General features: G+C 44.1%; 1 protein-coding gene across 5 annotated transcripts in view; it reads left to right on the plus strand.

The window, feature by feature from the left end:
- Positions 1-17,591, plus strand: part of ccnjl (cyclin J-like) — a 63,891-nt gene that overhangs the window by 33,539 nt on the left and 12,761 nt on the right. The window lies entirely within an intron of this gene.

The following is a 17,591-nucleotide window of genomic DNA, read 5'->3' on the forward strand; positions in this document are numbered from 1 at the left end:
TGGTGCCACCCATACCTTTTGACCGACATTCTCTGGCTCGGGAATGGGGGGCAATGACTTTTTTTCCTCTGGAATAGGCTGTAGTTCAGAAGCGTGAAGAAGACGGTGGAAAGGTGTACCTCCCTTCAAAGGGCGATGATTCAAATTGTTGACTGCCTGCTGCAGCACATGGCACCACCCCTTCAAGGTCCCCAATGGTGTTAACAAATGAATTTGTTCCTTCAGTAAGCCGTTCATTCGTTCAACTAACCCGGCAGCCTGCGGGTAATAAGGAATATGATGGACCCATAAGATACTGTTGTCAATTGCCCAATCACAGATTGCCTTCCCGGAGAAGTGCGAGCCATTATCAGACTGAATTTCCTCTGGTACATCATAATGAGAAATTAAATGGTTTAGTCCTTGGATAGTGCTAGCTTGGTCAGTTGTCTTGGTGGGAAAAGCAAAAACCAGGGCCGAAAAGGTGTCAACCATTACTAGGACGTAACGTTTACCCATACAGTCTGGCATAGCGAGCTCTCCGTCTTATTTGGCCGTGCGGACCAGGAGGATCAGTGCGGGACTTCACAAGCTAGCATGCTAGGCATGTCCACACGACCATGCGGACATCGTCCTGATGGATGGGCAAGGCATGTGTACGGGCCCACATAGCTGATCCCTTCTCCCCCAAATGGCCACTCTGTTCGAGCCAGGGGGACGGTATCGGCGTGGCTGTTAGTGGCAAGCTGATCTACTACTGCGGCGTCAACATGATATATGGTTATCTCATGATGATGGGAAGCATCCCACAACAGCTGCCACAACTGTTTGCCCCATACTGGGTGGTCATGTGTCAGCCAGTCATTCTTTTGCCAATCAGGTATCCATACCACTAGTCCAATAGCCACAGCCCAGTATCAGTAAACAAGCGAAGAGGGTGATCATGGCGGTCTAGTGGTAAGTGACTGCCTTCAATTCAGCATACTGACTGGGAGCCATTATCCCCCTCCTCCAATAAGTGAGTTCCTGACCTGGGATGGTAAGCCACCGCCTTCCACTTCTGCTTTCCTTGCACCCACCGGCTGCTACCATCAGTAAACCAGGCGTCGTCTTGTTCTGCTTTCTGTATAATCTCTTCCGTGGCCCCTTGGATCATCACATCATCAATATAATGGTGAATTGAGAGGGAAGGTGATACTGGCACCGTCTCCAAATCATTGGCAATTAGGCTGTGGCAAATAGTGGGAGAGTGTGCATAGCCCTGAGGGAGGTGGGTGAAGGTATACTGGCGCCCCTTCCAGGTAAAGGCGAACTGATCCTGTGAGACCTCGTCTATAAGAATACTGAAGAAGACATTAGCGAGATCAATGACACCATACCATGTTCCTGAGTTCCCAGTAGCAATGTTTTCAATAAGGGTAACAATGTCCGGAACTGCCGAAGCCAGTGGTGGGGCATGTTTGTTCAAAAAACGATAGTCAACTGTCATTCTCCAGGAGCCATCCGGCTTCTGGACCGGCCAAACAGGGCTATTAAAGGGCGATGTTGCGGGCCTCACTACCCCTTCTTCTTGCAAAGCATCGATGGTGACAGTAATTGTGGAATGGATACTGGTTTCGGTGGGGGGGGGGGGGGGGGGGGAGAGAGGCACCATCACAGGATCCTACTTCGCCCGACCCACCACTAGTCTTTTAGTAATAGTCCGAATTCCAAATGCAAATCCCCCTTGGCTAGTATTAAGGGCCATACCGGCCAACATATTAATACCCAGGATACACTCGTCAGTGGCAGCCACCAGGGCATGTAACCATATAGGGGAAGGGCCATCAACCCATCGTGGCGCGGACTTTTATTTCCTTCGCCAGGGTGATCGCTCCTCCCATCCCCTCTATTTGAAATGTCGGTCCAGTCCAGAGGTCAGGGTTACCCGGAATCACCGAGTGCTCCGCACCGGTGTCGACCAAGGCCAAATATTGGCGGTCATTACCCCCACCCCAATGGATTGTTAACGGTATGTAGGGCTATGGGTCCCCGTGTATCCGCTGTGTCTCAATAGAGTAGACACAGGGGCCCTGCCCACACCCTCATGCTTTAGTAGGGATCGGGGGCTTCCAGGCCCACATGCCACTATTATCCATAAGAGCCTTGTTAACCATTTGTTGTATCTCATCACGGATAACTGGAGCAGGAGAAGCCAGCTCGATAGAAGCAGCAGGGGGAGCAGAGGGCACAGTTGGGCCAGGAGGATTCAGCAGCTGGGGAAGATGTTCCCCTGCCTTCCTCTTATAAAGGACCGCAGTAGGTTTCCCATTAATATCACTTTTAGGTATGCCTAACTTTAACAAAGTTAGAAAAAGGTCCTTTCTTGTCGATCCGTTATGAGCAGCAGTCCCTCTCCTTTCATCCTGCTTGTCTGATTTAACCTGGGTTGTACGTGAGTGGATCTTACTTTCCAACTCTAATTCTCTAAGCCCAGTTAAGGTGGGCACCGCCTCAGACACAGGGTGCCCATTTAGCGGACTAGTTACGGTCAGAACCAGTCCCTGTGTAGTGGGTTGGGCGGAACGAACCAATCGGGTATGCATTCCGGGCGTGAATATCTCTTCGTCAGGGCTCTCCCCATGTACCCACAGCCTCAAACGCCCTGCATACAAGGCAGAGGCCAGGGCCTGTTAACGAATTACTGCTATATCCTCCTCTGGGGTCCCCCAATTGTTCTGTAAATGTAAATCCCAATCTACTGGTGATGGGTATACTCGTAGCAGGGCATCCCCTAGAGTGGCAAGTAAGTAATCCACCTCTTTTCCTCTACCCCACAGCTCAGCAGTGACCCGGTTATCAGTAGTCAATGTTCCTAATCCCAACAATTCCTCAGGGGTTAAATATACATTACGCCCTCCTTGCTCCCAAACACGCAGGAGCCAGGCTGCCAGAGTTTCTCCTGCCTTTTGCCTATATCGATCTCCAATGGCAGCCAGCTCTTTTATAGAGAAGTCACGTATTATTGACTGCTCTTGACCCCTGCTCCCACTTTGGCCCACAGGATCCTTTGCCCAGTGGACGGGATGAGGCCTAAGCCATCCGTAGAGGGGCTAGGCCATTGAGCATAAGCAGGGGTTTGGGTATTTTCCCCTGGGTCCGCTTGGGAGATTGGGGTATCCATCCCTTCAATCTCTACCCTTACATCATCCCCCTTCTGTCTGTTTGGGAAGTCTGCTGCCTTATGGGCCAGGTGTGAACAGCAGGTGGAGAGGGCACTATGTTAGGCACATGCTGAGTATCTGCATTATTACTATGGTCATCATTCCAGATATTCCCGTCCCATTCATCAATTACGTCAGGATCGTCGCCATTCCTTATCATGGCATGAATACGATGTGGATCGGGTTCTACTCCATGCCTTTCTTTATCTGCACAGAGCTGCTGCCGGAGTTTAATATTAAGGCAGATCGTTTGGACATGCTTATCCTCCCATTCTTTGGCTCGGTCCTGACTGGTGCGAACAATCTCGCTCATCATGGAACAGCGTTGTCGCATGGCTTCTAGCTCCTCCTCTAATTGCTCTCTCTTATGCTGAGATTCTACTTCTCGCTAAACTGATTCTGCTTCACGCTGAACGGAGTGGCGTAAGGCTGTGGCCAGCAGCCAAAAACCGTCCGTCAGTGTCCCCTTTTTACCAGGTAATTTACTTTCTCGAAGGAGAGTAGCAACCCACTCTCCCAGAGGTGCACTTGATGGGTCTAACTTCTCATCCCAACTAATGGGTGGTCCCAACAAAGACAGGGTAATGGCCAACATGCCAAACCCATCGTCTTTGAAAGTCCATCCTGGAATCAAGAACTGCTCAGGGCTCACTTCTTTCTTTTGGCGAAACATCTTGAGACCAATCCTGCTCGCAGCGCCAATTGTCTTGGGTAAACTTATACCTCTCATTTTGTTCGTTTTAGATTGGTCACAGTGTTTGAGCTACCAAAAGAAAATAGACACACACACACACACACACACACACACACACACACACACACACACACACACACACACACACACACACACACACACACACAGAGAGCAGTTCAATTTATACAAGGCTTTATTACTAAAATCTAAAGCTGAATTCACACTACAATATGCAAGCCCTTCCCAATTATACTTATCAACGCCTGGACTGGTCCCAACTGCCGAAGCGAGGCAACGACTGCACACTTGTATTGGTTGTCGGGGCACCGGTAGCTGCTTCTCTACCTCCCTCGACCGGGATGTTAACTGGACTCTTCTTGCTGAGAGATGTTGCCACCTCTTGGAGACTCTCAAACTTCAGCAGTGGGACCATGGGTTATATTACCCAAAAGTTGTTTACTTCAGATCTTATCTCTTTGAACAAATAATTTAATTATCTTCAAGGTCTCCTGACAGTCTGCGACCAACAAAAGACAACTGCATCTCTGGGCCTCATGGTGGAAGTTGGATAATGTCTACTGATTCATATGCATCCCTGGGCCCATATAGTGTAAATTTAGATAATGTCTTCTGATTCAACTGCATCCTGGGTCCCATGGTGGAATTTAGGATTTAGGTGTGTCTACTAATTCATAGCAACAAGCAGGTTCTCAGCCTTGCAGACGCAAAGGCTGCAAAAGTAAGAAACACGGTTTAAATCTTCCATTACAGAGGGTTTGGATACGAAGTAAGCATGATACTTGGTACAGGCAAGATGGAAGCAACAGAGCTTTGGATGATCTGAAGCTTTTAAGAAGATGGGAGCCAAATCTTAGAACTTTACAATAGTCAGGTTTTGAGGGTTTCCAACACACGTGAAGTTTGATTGCTTTTAAGAACTCTAGGGGAAAAATACTTTTAATCTCCAGCTATGTGTGTCTCATCACTTTGCATCTCACCACCCACAACAAAATATGTAAATCTATCTATGATTTGAACGAGCTGCAACTTCCAGTTTAGCAATGAGCAGTTTTCATTTCTTATCATTGAGCCCATTTGCACTTTTCCACTGGCTCTCCTTTTACTGTGCTGCTCCATTATCTCATGTTTGGGGTTGCCAGCTGTGTGATATCCAGTTGAAAGCTTTCTGATCTAAGCTGACCAAGCAAGTGTCCACCACCGCCCCCCCCCCCCACCCCCGGCATGTAGATGATTTTATGTTTACAACATCTTTGAGCAGCATGGGGCTGTGAGAGACTTTCTTGCCTGGGCACCATGCAGGTTTAGTCTGGGTGAATCACCAGCTTCTGGGCAGACGACGATTGGCGATGGCTTTGGACCATTTGTAATCAATAGGCATTTTCAGGTGGTCAAATTCCCTGCTTGTAAAGTCACATATTATGGCAATATTCGGCTGTCAGGAGGCCACTTGAATGCGCAGGAGGCGCCTGCGAGGCGAACTTGGTAATCCAACCAGGTCCGTAACCTACCTCAGAGGTAGTCAGGGAGGAAAATGGGCGACCCACCTATTCCGGTGACCTCAGTGCTTGCGTGCGTGCATCACCAGGCAGTCAGCATCTGAACATCCGACCGTACTTCCCGTGAGTACATAACATGTTATTACAGAGGTGGGATCCCCCTTAAATCACCAGGAATCGCACCTGGGTACCAGGAGGGCTACCCAGATGCTGCAGTTTAAAAGAGGCTAACGAGTCTGCTGATTCAATTGGGTTTGTGGATCTTGGCCAGAAGTAGAACTTGCAGTGTGGGGTTGAGAAACAATGAGCTTGGAGGTCATGTGAGGGACATGACTGGAAGTGCTGAGTTCAGAGAGAGTGCATGATTCAGTAGGTGTTTTTAATGCCGGGCCTCTGTTTTGAGACTGGCTTCAAACACTGATAAAAATTTTCAATTCACCCACTTTTATGCAGAGCAGTGCCTCGGTGCGAAATCTGGATCCACTGTAGGCGGGGCAACTGTTGCTGTTGCGTCACCCGTGATAAATAAGCAGCAGATCAATGCTGTCTTCCCTACCCATAATTCCACCCCCCCCCCATATGCAGCTGGAACTGCTCTGCATTGCCCAGAATGATTCCAGCTCTATGGGAGATTATGGGTAGGGTAGACGGTCATTGCTGTGCTGCGAATTGAGCCACTGGCACCAACGAGGTGCCCCAAAGACTGAAGCAGGGTGGTGAGAGGCCAGAGCAGATGGTGGGGCTGTCACAGTCTGCCCCCTGACGTCGCTGCCGGTCCCTGACGTCGCTGCCGGTCCCTGACGTCGCTGCCGGTCCCTGACGTCGCTGCCGGTCCCTGACGTCGCTGCCGGTCCCTGACGTCGCTGCCGGTCCCTGACGTCGCTGCCGGCCCCTGACGTCGCTGCCGGCCCCTGACGTCGCTGCCGGCCCCTGACGTCGCTGCCGGCCCCTGACGTCGCTGCCGGCCCCTGACGTCGCTGCCGGCCCCTGACGTCGCTGCCGGCCCCTGACGTCGCTGCCGGCCCCTGACGTCGCTGCCGGCCCCTGACGTCGCTGCCGGCCCCTGACGTCGCTGCCGGCCCCTGACGTCGCTGCCGGTCCCTGACGTCGCTGCCGGTCCCTGACGTCGCTGCCGGTCCCTGACGTCGCTGCCGGTCCCTGACGTCGCTGCCGGTCCCTGACGTCGCTGCCGGTCCCTGACGTCGCTGCCGGTCCCTGACGTCGCTGCCGGTCCCTGACGTCGCTGCCGGTCCCTGACGTCGCTGCCGGTCCCTGACGTCGCTGCCGGTCCCTGACGTCGCTGCCGGTCCCTGACGTCGCTGCCGGTCCCTGACGTCGCTCCACTGGCCTGACGGCTCCCACTGGCCCGGCTGCCCCGCCCTGACGGCCCCCACTGGCCGCTCCTGCCCTCAAGGGGTCATGAGGGAGAGGGATGAGTGACTTGGAGAGAGAGAAGTGAGATGAGTCGTAGGCTGACTATATGCTGTCCGTCTATAGTGAAATTACAAATATAAAATTACTCAAAAATGCATTAGCCTATTTATCACTGTTTCTCGCGGAACTCCTAGCCGGGGAACCCTGATTTTGGTATAAAGTATTGCCGAAAAAATAAATTAATGCTCTTTGAAACCAAACAAATGAGTAGCCTCCACTACCCTCTATTCATTCTCTTATTGCTTTTCAGTTCTAATGTTATTTGTTTATCTACTGCTTAATATTGAACAAAGGAAGAATGCAAAAATCTCCCAGGCCACAAGCAAGAAAATCAAAAATATTTTATTTGCAACATTTATGGCTCATTTATTTGCTTGGCTCCAATTTATTTCAAATGCCCCCTTGCCAAAATTGTAGTTGTACAGTTCATAATTTACATTACAAGAATTGCACTATTTGGGAATTGTTTACACCAGGGATTCCCAAACTTTTTAGCTTATGGAGCCCTTTTGGGAGCTCTTGGAAATCGCAGCCCTGTAGTTACAAGCTGGAAGCTGACCGGAAGTAGAATGGCATCAATTTCCAGTTCGAGCGTGGTGTGCTTGCAAAATCCCACTTCTTCAGAATGATTATTTTGTTTCAACTGAACATTAACCAAATTGCAAATACAAATATCACCGACCTCTCAGACCCCAAATGCCCACCATCACCAACCTTCCAGAAGCAGGTTTCCAACCTGCCCCCAGCTGCCCACAGGCCAGATCTCTCAATCCTCTATTGCTGGTATCCACCTCGGCTCTGGCTGCCCAGAGGGTGAGCTCCTTTATATGGGTTTGCATCCTGGCCCCTGCTGCCCACAGGCCCAAGCTTCCTACACTTGTGTCATGCTCCTGCCATGCCATGTGGGAACTCGGGGAGACTGACTGTGAGGACTACGTGTGCAGGAGGTGTATCCAGCTGCAGCTCCTGATAGACCACATGATGGCACTGGAGCTGTGGATTGACTCTCTTTGGAGCATCCAGGATGCTGAGAATGTGGCCGATAGCACATTTAGTGAGTTGGTTACTCTGCAGCTTAAGAGAATAGAGAAAGATAGGGATTGAGTGACCGACAGTAACAGGAAGGTAGTGCGGGAGTCTCCTGTGGTCATCTCCCTCCAAGACAGATATACCGCTTTGGATATTGTTGAGGGAGAAGGCAGCAGTAGCCAGGATCATGCTGTGTAAGAAGGTGGGGAAAAAGAGTGGTAGCGCAATAGTTATAGGGGATTCTATAGTAAGAGAAACAGACTGGAGCTTCTGTGGCTTGCAAATGGGACCCCAGTGCAAGGGTCAGGGATGTCTCGGAGTGGCCACAGGACATTTTGAACCAGCTGTCGTGGTTCATATTGGTTCCAACAAAATAGGAGGAAAATGGGATAAGGTCCTACAAGCTGAATTTAGGGAACTAGAAGATGAGGAGTAGAATCCCAAAAGTAATAATCTCAGGATTACTACTGGTGCCACAAGATAGCCAGAGTAGAAATAGCAGGATAGTTAAAATGAAAATGTGACTTGAACGGTGGCGCAGGAGGGAGGGTTTCATATTCTTGGGACAGATGGGACCAGTACAAACCAGACGGTCTACATCTGGACAGGGTCAGGATCAATGTCCTAGGGACGTTGTTTGCTAGTGCTGTTGGGGAAAGTTTAAACTAAAGGGGCAGGGAGATGGGAACCTACGAAGAAAGAATGAGAAAGATGGTAGAGACCAAAGCTAGAGTTAGGAAAGAGAAAAGAAAATTAGAGGGCAGAAAAGTCAAAAGCAAAGGATGCAGAGATCACTTGATTCTAAAAGGACAATGAACATAAGGGCACTTTATCGGCATGCCCATAGTATTAGAAACTTGAGGCGCAAATCAGTATCCAGGTCATAACAGAAACATGGTTGCAAAATAGGCATAATTGAGAATTAAATATTCAAGGGTATTAGGTAAAACAAAGTTAGGAAGGTAAAGGTGGTGGTGGGGAGGGTGTGCTCATAAGAATGAGATCAGGGCAATAGTGAGAGACGATACAAAATCTAAGGAGCAGAATATTGAGTCCATCTGGGTAGAGATAAAGAATAGTTAAGGGGAAAAAAATCATTAATGGGTGTTAACTATTCCCCACCAAATAACAATAGCACAGTGGCACAGGCAATTAATAGAGCAATAACTGAGGCATGTAAGAATGGAACAGCAGTTGTTGTGGGGGACTTTAACTTCCATGTCGATTGGGGAAAATCAAGTTGGTCGAGGGAGTCTGGAGGATGACTTCATAGAATGCATCGGTGATAGCTTTCTTGAACATTACGTTAAGGAACCAAAAAGGGAGAATGTTATTTTAGATCTAGTATTGTGCAATGAAAAAAGTAAAATTAATGATCTAGTAGTTGGGGGCCCTCTTGGAAAGGGCAATCATAGTATGACTGAATTTCTCAAACAGATGGAAGGTACAATAGTTAGATCTAAAACTAGTGTATTATGCTTGAACAGGGGAGATTACAGCAGGATGAGGGAGGAATTTGGTCAGTGTGGACTGGGAGCACAGGCTAATTGGCAGAACAGTTGAGGTACATTGGAAAACTTTCAGAGATTTTTCACAGTGCTCAGCAAAAAATACATTCCTGTTAAAAATAAGGGAGGTAAGAGAGGGAAGAGCCAGCCTTGGTTAACTAAGGAAATAAAGGAAAGTATAAAATTAAAAGCTCGTGGACAAAGTTGCCAAGAGTAGTGGGAAACTGAAGGATTGGTAAAACTTTAAAAGGCAACAAAAGACAACTAAACGAGAAATAAGGATTATGAAGGAAAATTAGCACAAAGTATAAAAACAGATAACAAAATAATTTATAAATATATAAAATGCAAGAGGGTGGCTGGAGTCAACATAGGTCCCTTGGAAGATGAGAAAGGGAAATTGATATTGAGAATTGAGGAAATGGCTGAGGTATTGAATAGCTATTTTGACACTCTTCACAATGGAAGACACGTCCAGCAGGCCGAAGAGTGACGATAGGGTCTTGATAAAATAATTGTTACAAAAGAGATAATGATGAGCAAATTAATGGAACTGAAAATGGACAAATCCCCTGGTCCTGATGGGATGCATCTCTGGGTACTGAAGGAAATGGTGGGAGTTAGAGTCGACGTGTTGGTAGTCATTTACCAAAATTCTCTGGATTTTGGGCAGATTGGAAGTCAGCAAAATCACACCACTTTTTAAAAGGGGTTATAGGCGAAGACTGGTAACTATCGACCAGTTAGTTTAATGTCTACAGTCGGGAAAATGCTTGAAGCTATCATTAAGGATGAAACAGTGAGGCATTTAGAATGAAGGGGTTCCATCAGGCAGATGCAGCATGGATTCAGAAAGGACAGGGCTTGTTTGACAAACTTGCTGGAGTTCTTTGAGGATATAATGGGGTGAAGTAGATAGAAGGGAACAGGTTGATTTTGTATATTTGGTTTTCCAGAAAGCGTTTTATAAGGTGTTGCACAAGATTTATCAATAAGATACAGATGAATGGAGTTGGGGGAAGTATATTGGCGTGGATTGAGCATTGGTTAACTGACAGAAGACAGACAAATGGATGTTTTTCTGATTGGCAGACAGTGGTAAGTGGGGTGCTGCGGAGGTCGGTGCTTGGCCTGCAGCTGTTCACCATTTACGTTAATGATTTGGAAGAGGGGACAGAGTGTAGTGTAGCCAAGTTTACAGATGATACTAAATTGAGTGGAAAAGCAAATTGTACAGAGGATTGGGGAGGCTGCAGAAGGATAGAATTAAGTTAGGTGAGTGAGCAAATGTCAGGCAGATGAAGTACAACGTTAGTAAATGTGGCAGGAAAAATAGACATGATTATTATTTAAATAGTGAAAGACTTGTGCAGAAGGACTTGGGAGTGCTTGTGCATGAATCACAAAAAAGTTGGGTTGCAGGTACAACAGGTAATTAAGAATGCAAATGGAATGTTGGCCTTCATTGCTAGAGGAATTGAATTCAAGAGCAGATAGGTCATGTTGAAACTATTTGAGGTATTGGAGAGGGTGCACCTGTTCTGGTCTCCATACTTGAAGAAGGATATACAGGCCTTGGAAGCATTCCAGAGAAGGTTCACCAGGTTGATCCCGGAGATGAGGGGGTTGACCTACGAGGAGAGACTAAATCACCTGGGATTATACTCACTCAAATTCAGAAGAATGAGAGGAGATCTTGTAGAAACATAAAATTATGAAAAGGATAGATTTTTAAAAAAACTTTATTTATTCATTCAAAAATCAACTAATATATGACATATACAGCAATTAAACATGAACATTTTTTATATATATATTAAAAAAAAAGATTCCCCCCCTCAGCCAAAACTCTCCTAAGGAGAGCCATAAAAAAAGAAAAAAGAAAGAATATAAAAAAAGTTAAATATACATATTAAAATCTAATCAATATAAATTGAAATGTAAATATTCTGAGTATAACAGCCACTTATTAATAAAAAAATTATAATTATCATGTGAAACATAATTTTTTCCATTATTAAACAATATTTCATCTCATTATGCCATCTATTAATATCAATCATATTTGTATCTTTCCACATACTTATCTAATCCCAAGCCTTTCAGAGGTTGCAAACTACCCAATAAAAATACTGTTGGGTCTAAAACTATTTTAATCTTATACAGATATTCTAAAAGCGATTGAATTTTCTTCCAAAAAGAAACAGCATGAAAAAAAGTTCCAACTGTATCACCACATCTAAAACACAAATCTGATTCATTAAAACCATATTTTTAAATTTTTCAGGTGTCAAATATAATTGATGTAAAAAATTGTAATTAATCATTGCATAATGTGCATTTATCAATCTAGTTACACTATCATAACAAATATCTAACCAATCCTCTTCAGAAAAAGTAAAACCATATCTGCTTCCCATTTAATTTTAGATCTATCCCAACCCTTTTTATCCATACCATCCTGTAATATTTGATACATAAATGAAATATAATCCTTCTCTGGTACCTTCATAAGAGGTCTCAAATTTAATCATTTTAGGCAAAATCTTCTTCTTTGGCTTGGCTTCGCGGACGAAGATTTATGGAGGGATAAATATCCACGTCAGCTGCAGGCTCGTTTGTGGCTGATAAGTCCGATGCGGGACAGGCAGACACGGTTGCAGCGGTTGCAGGGGAAAATTGGTGGGTTGGGGTTGGGTGTTGGGTTTTTCCTCCTTTGTCTTTTGTCAGTGAGATGGGCTCTGCGGTCTTCTTCAAAGGAGGTTCTTCCCGCCGAACTGTGAGGCGCCAAGATGCACGGTTTGAGGCGATATCAGCCCACTGGCGGTGGTCAATGTGGCAGGCACCAAGAGATTTCTTTAGGCAGTCCTTGTACCTCTTCTTTGGTGCACCTCTGACATGATGGCCAGTGGAGAGCTCACCATATAACACGATCTTGGGGAGGCGATGGTCCTCCATTCTGGAGACGTGACCTACCCAGCGCAGTTGGATCTTCAACAGCGTGGATTCGATGCTGTCGGCCTCTGCCATCTCGAGTACTTCGATGTTAGGGATGAAGTCGCTCCAATGAATGTTGAGGATGGAGAGGAGACAATGTTGGTGGAAGTGTTCTAGGAGCCGTAGGTGATGCCGGTAGAGGACCCATGATTCGGAGCCGAACAGGAGTGTGGGTATGACAACAGCTCTGTATACGCTTATCTTTGTGAGGTTTTTCAGTTGGTTGTTTTTCTAGACTCTTTTGTGTAGTCTTCTCAAGGCGCTATTTGCCTTGGCGAGTCTGTTGTCTATCTCATTGTCGATCCTTGCATCCGATGAAATGGTGCAGCCGAGATAGGTAAACTGGTTGACCGTTTTGTGTGCCCGATGGAGATGTGGGGGAGCTGGTAGTCATGGTGGGGAGCTGGCTGATGGAGGACCTCAGTTTTCTTCAGGCTGACTTCCAGGCCAAACATCATATCTCTACCAAATGTACGTTTTACCAAAGATTGAATTTGATAATACAGAAATTAAGAATTCTTATCAATACCAAAATCTTCCCTCATCTGATTAAAAGATAAAATTTACCCTCTTTAAAACAATCTCCTAAATTTTTCACACCTTTAAATCTCCAATGCAATAAACTTTGATTATGTATTGAAAAAGAAATAAGTTGATTATACAATGGAGTCAAAGCCAATAATTTACCCCTAGAACCTATCATTTTATTTTTCTTTATCCATAACTTCATTAAATGTTTTAGTATAGGCACATTATATTGTTGTAACAAATTCATATTCCACCTAAACAAAAATTGATGTATTTCAAATTCAGAAATACTTGCCATCTCAATTTTAGCCCAACTAGGAGGCCGTACCAAATCCATCAATGAACTAATAAATTTAAGTTGGGCTGCCTCATAATAATTTTGAAAATGTGGTAAACGTAATCCCCCTAACTCATATTTCCAAGTTAATTTATTCAAAGCTACTCTCAAAAATTTACCCCTCCATAAAAACTCCCTAACCATTTTATTTAAATCTCGAAAAAAAAATTATCAAGTAAATACGGAATAGATTGAAACAAATATTGTATACACGGAAAGATATTCCTCTTAATTGTATTTATCCATTAAATTAATAGGTAAATCTTTCCATTTAATCAAATCAGTATTAATTTTTTTCATTAACGGAGCATACAATTTATATAAAGATTGATAATTAACATTCAAAATTATACCCAGACATTTAATTCGATCAGTCCACTTCAAATTAATAATATTCTTATAAACTGAATAATCTCCTTCACTTACCTGTAATATTTCACTTTTTTCCCAGTAATCTTTATTTCCAGAAAGACATCCATATTGTATTAAACAGAAAAGGATAGATAAGATAGAGGCAGTAAAATTATTTTCACTGGTAGGTGAGACCAGAACTAGGGGACACAGCCTCAAGGTTCAGGGGAGTAGATTTAAGTTGGAGATGAGGAAAAACTATTGAGGGATCTGTGGAATTCACTCCCAGGGAAGCAGTTGAGGCTACTTCATTAAACTTATTTACGGTTCAATTTGATAGATTTTTACATAAAAAAGAATTAAGGGATATGGGGAAAAGGCAGGTAGGTGGAGTTGAGTCTTTGATCAGATCAGCCATGATCTTATTGAATGGCGAAGCAGGCTTGACAGGCCGAATGGCCTACTCCTCCTATTTCTTATGTTCCTTCATTGCTAACCCCTGTGCTAGCCGACCAGGTGCTGGAGCTGCTGATTGCGACTGCAAACCTACCGTAGCCCCCATGCGTCCCAGTCCAGACCAACAGCATTCCGACACCCACGCCAACTGCATCACCAGTTACCACACCGGCCTCGGGGTTGGGGGTGGGGTGGGGTGGGGGGGGGGAAGAGATTGAGCGAGTTAATGAGACAGGGGAGAGACGGTTTAAACCATTAATATTTTTCTAAAGCATGTTTATCTTTGCAATACAAACAGCTTTCCTGAACAGTCTGATCTTTTTCCATTGTTTCTTTGTTCTTTCTTGTGCTTATATCTGACACAGCAGTAACAAAGATAATTCCCTTTGGTTTCTGTTGAAATTTTGTTTATAGGTTCTTTTACCAATGTTCTTCGACGTTTTATCACCAGACGTGGTCAAGTGAAGGAGTTAAGTTCGGATAATGGAATTAATATCCTTTTGTATTAACCTTGCATCGAACAAAAGAAATGTACAATTTTTGGAATGGCACGTGCATGCTTACACCATACCAGCATATTATAATTTCAAACTGAATGTATAATTTTGCTCCGGGAGCTTATCAGCACCATGATCCATTGTGGTTCCTCCCCTCCTCCACCAAGACCATCGTGATGTCAGCCCAGTGCGACACCGCACCTCCGTGACCCAGTTCGCTTACGGATCAGTGCAGCCCTCTACAACTTTTTTTTTCATATTTCACAGTCATTTGAATTTCTTTCTTTGCTTACATTTCCCTCATTTGTATGCCTCTCTTTCTTGAGCACAGTTTACGAATACTGATGAGTAAAAATTCTGCATGGCTTGCAAGAAAAAGCATCTCAGGCTTGTTTATGATTTCATATACGTACTCTGACAAATTTGAACTCTGAATTAGATGGGTACGTGGACATGGTGAGTAGTGCCATGGTCACATGCTGACCTGCGTCGGGAGCAGTGCCAGTCGCTGTCACTGATGAAGCGCAGGAATAATAGTGTCCATGCAAGATATTAAGCAGCCATCATATGGGGGATGAATCTTGGGCACAGGAGGAGGAGAGTGAGAATGTCACGATCACGCTTGTGGCAAAGGGGTTTGGCTGGGTGGTGTTTTTGGAGTTGGAGAAATGCAGTGTGATGTCTGAAGAGGAATAAAGAAAGTTGACCATTTTGTGCTGAAAGAAACGAGTGAGTGCATAATTGTGTGTAAAATGGGTAAATCAGTGCTGCTACATAAGAACTGACAGTTCTTATGGCAGTCGAAAAATCGCAGAAGAGATTTGAGAATTCTTGGACTGAAGAATATGCTGAGGAGAGATTGACTAAGCTTGAGTTGTATTCTTCAGAACAAAGGAGGTAAGGATAATTTATTCAAGTTTAACAGGCCTGAAGCTGCTGAGCTGGATTTAAAAGGCAGAGAATTTAAGGAAAAATATGGAACGCCACACTACCTCAAATACTAGTGAGAGTGTAGAACTCGATCTGCAAAAGACTGGTGGAGGCAAGACTCCATCATCTTTTTATAAAGTACCTGGACATATAATAAACTAAGAGCCAGTGCAAAGTAGAATTAGTCCAAATAGCTTCCTTTTTTACTGCCATCTTCCATAGTCCATCTGTACTGTAAAATTCAGTGATTCTAATGTGAGAGATGCTTCTGTTTCATATGTCTCCACAAGGTGTGCTATTGAAATATTGGATTATTTATCTTTTCTCAGTTTTCGTATATATGCAAGACAATATTTGTGCTCTTTGGTATTTACATAATGTTCTCTGGTCATAATGCCTTTCCCTGTCTTTGAAGTGGGAGGATGGATGTGCATACACACATCTTTTCCAAGGATGAACTGATTAAAATGCATTGACTTGATAGCTTCAGTACAAAACCCATCTTTAAAAAAAGAAATGCCATCTGCTGCACTGCCAGTTAGCCTTGATTCATGATTATGAAGGGATGCTTCTATTCTGTATATAATTTAGCGAAATACTATCAAGAATGCAAAGTATGTAAAATAAATCATGTCAGAAGAAGCAAATCTGTATATACGAGCTTATTCATGCAGAGGACAATTACTGCAGCTGTTCTGACTGGAAGCACAGGGTCTGCAAGTTTAATTTGAATGAAAATTATAAAGAAACTGTGCATTCAAGCATCCAGTTCACTTTGAGTGAATAAACTGTCAGGCAATATGGGAATATCTGAGCATTGAATATAGAATCATTATGAAAGCCAACACCTGAACAGAAAATTTGGAGAGTTAATTAATGGAATAATTGCATCCAAAAGGAATCAGAATTTTTAAATGAGTATTGATATATTCTTGTGTTCTTTGATCTGTAACCTGCCACTATTCAGTCCATTCATCTTCAATTAAAGTATAGTAGAATGATAATGCTGTGACTAGAAAATCCACTGCTTAAAAAATATTTTTGTTTTGTCTGAAACCATTTCACTCAGAATTTTGACTCTTGTCTTGCCAAATTTTGTAACTAACGTAGTAAGTGCAACTTGGATTTAATTTGTTCAGGTAGTCAGATGAGTTCAAGTCCCATCACAGAGTCTTGAGCACAACACCGTAGTCTGGTGCTCCAGTGTTCCATGAAGAGGATTGAATTTCTTTTAAGATTTAAAAAAAATTTTTACTTAGATATACAGCATGGTTACAGGCCCTTTCAGCCCACAAACATGTCACCTAAATGCACCCATGTGACCAATTAATCTATTAACTCTATACGTCTTTGGAGCATGGGAGGAAACTGGAGGAAATCCACACAGACGCGGTGACAACATTCAAACTCCTTACAGACGATGCCGCATTTGAACCAGAGTTGCTGACGCTGTAATACTGTTGTGCTACCTACTGCACGAATTATGCTCTCTTAATATTGGCTTTATTTGAAATATTAAACTCTGTCTGGACTGTGAGTTGGCCTCCATCTGACTTCAAGAAATCCATTACATTTTCAAGACCAGTGAAATTGTTCCTAATGACCTGAGCAGTATTTAGTCTTCAATCTCCACAAATTGAAACAGTTTATCTAGTAATATCGCATTGTATGACCTTGCTGTGCTAGGCTTGTCTAGACTCTAATGGATGAATAATGCTTTGAAATGCCAAGCTGTGAAAAGGGCATGTGCTTTTGTTGCTAGGTGGACAATCAGAAACTCTTAAGTGTTTGCCTGACCTTTGTTTAGTTCATAACAAACATTTTGAATCCAGGTTTTAAAATGCATTTCCACCCTGCCTCTCATTTCTTCACTGAGGTAACAAGCATGATGTTTGCTGCTATGTGCTGGCATTCGCAAAATGACAAAGCTCTGATTTGATTTACACCATCTTTTTCTCTTTTTGTAAATACACAAGTATTTTTCTTTATTTAAAAATAATCCCAGATTAAGAATCGGTAAGTATCAGTAGATGAAAACACCTGGATTTCTTTTAGCTCTGACAGAAGAATCTACTCTTTCAGTAAGGGGGACCCTGCAGTAAGTTCAAATCTGACCTTGCATGTGCAACCA

Source organism: Narcine bancroftii, chromosome 9 (genome assembly GCF_036971445.1).
Source record: "Narcine bancroftii isolate sNarBan1 chromosome 9, sNarBan1.hap1, whole genome shotgun sequence".
In the NCBI taxonomy this organism is placed as follows: Eukaryota; Metazoa; Chordata; class Chondrichthyes; order Torpediniformes; family Narcinidae; genus Narcine; species Narcine bancroftii.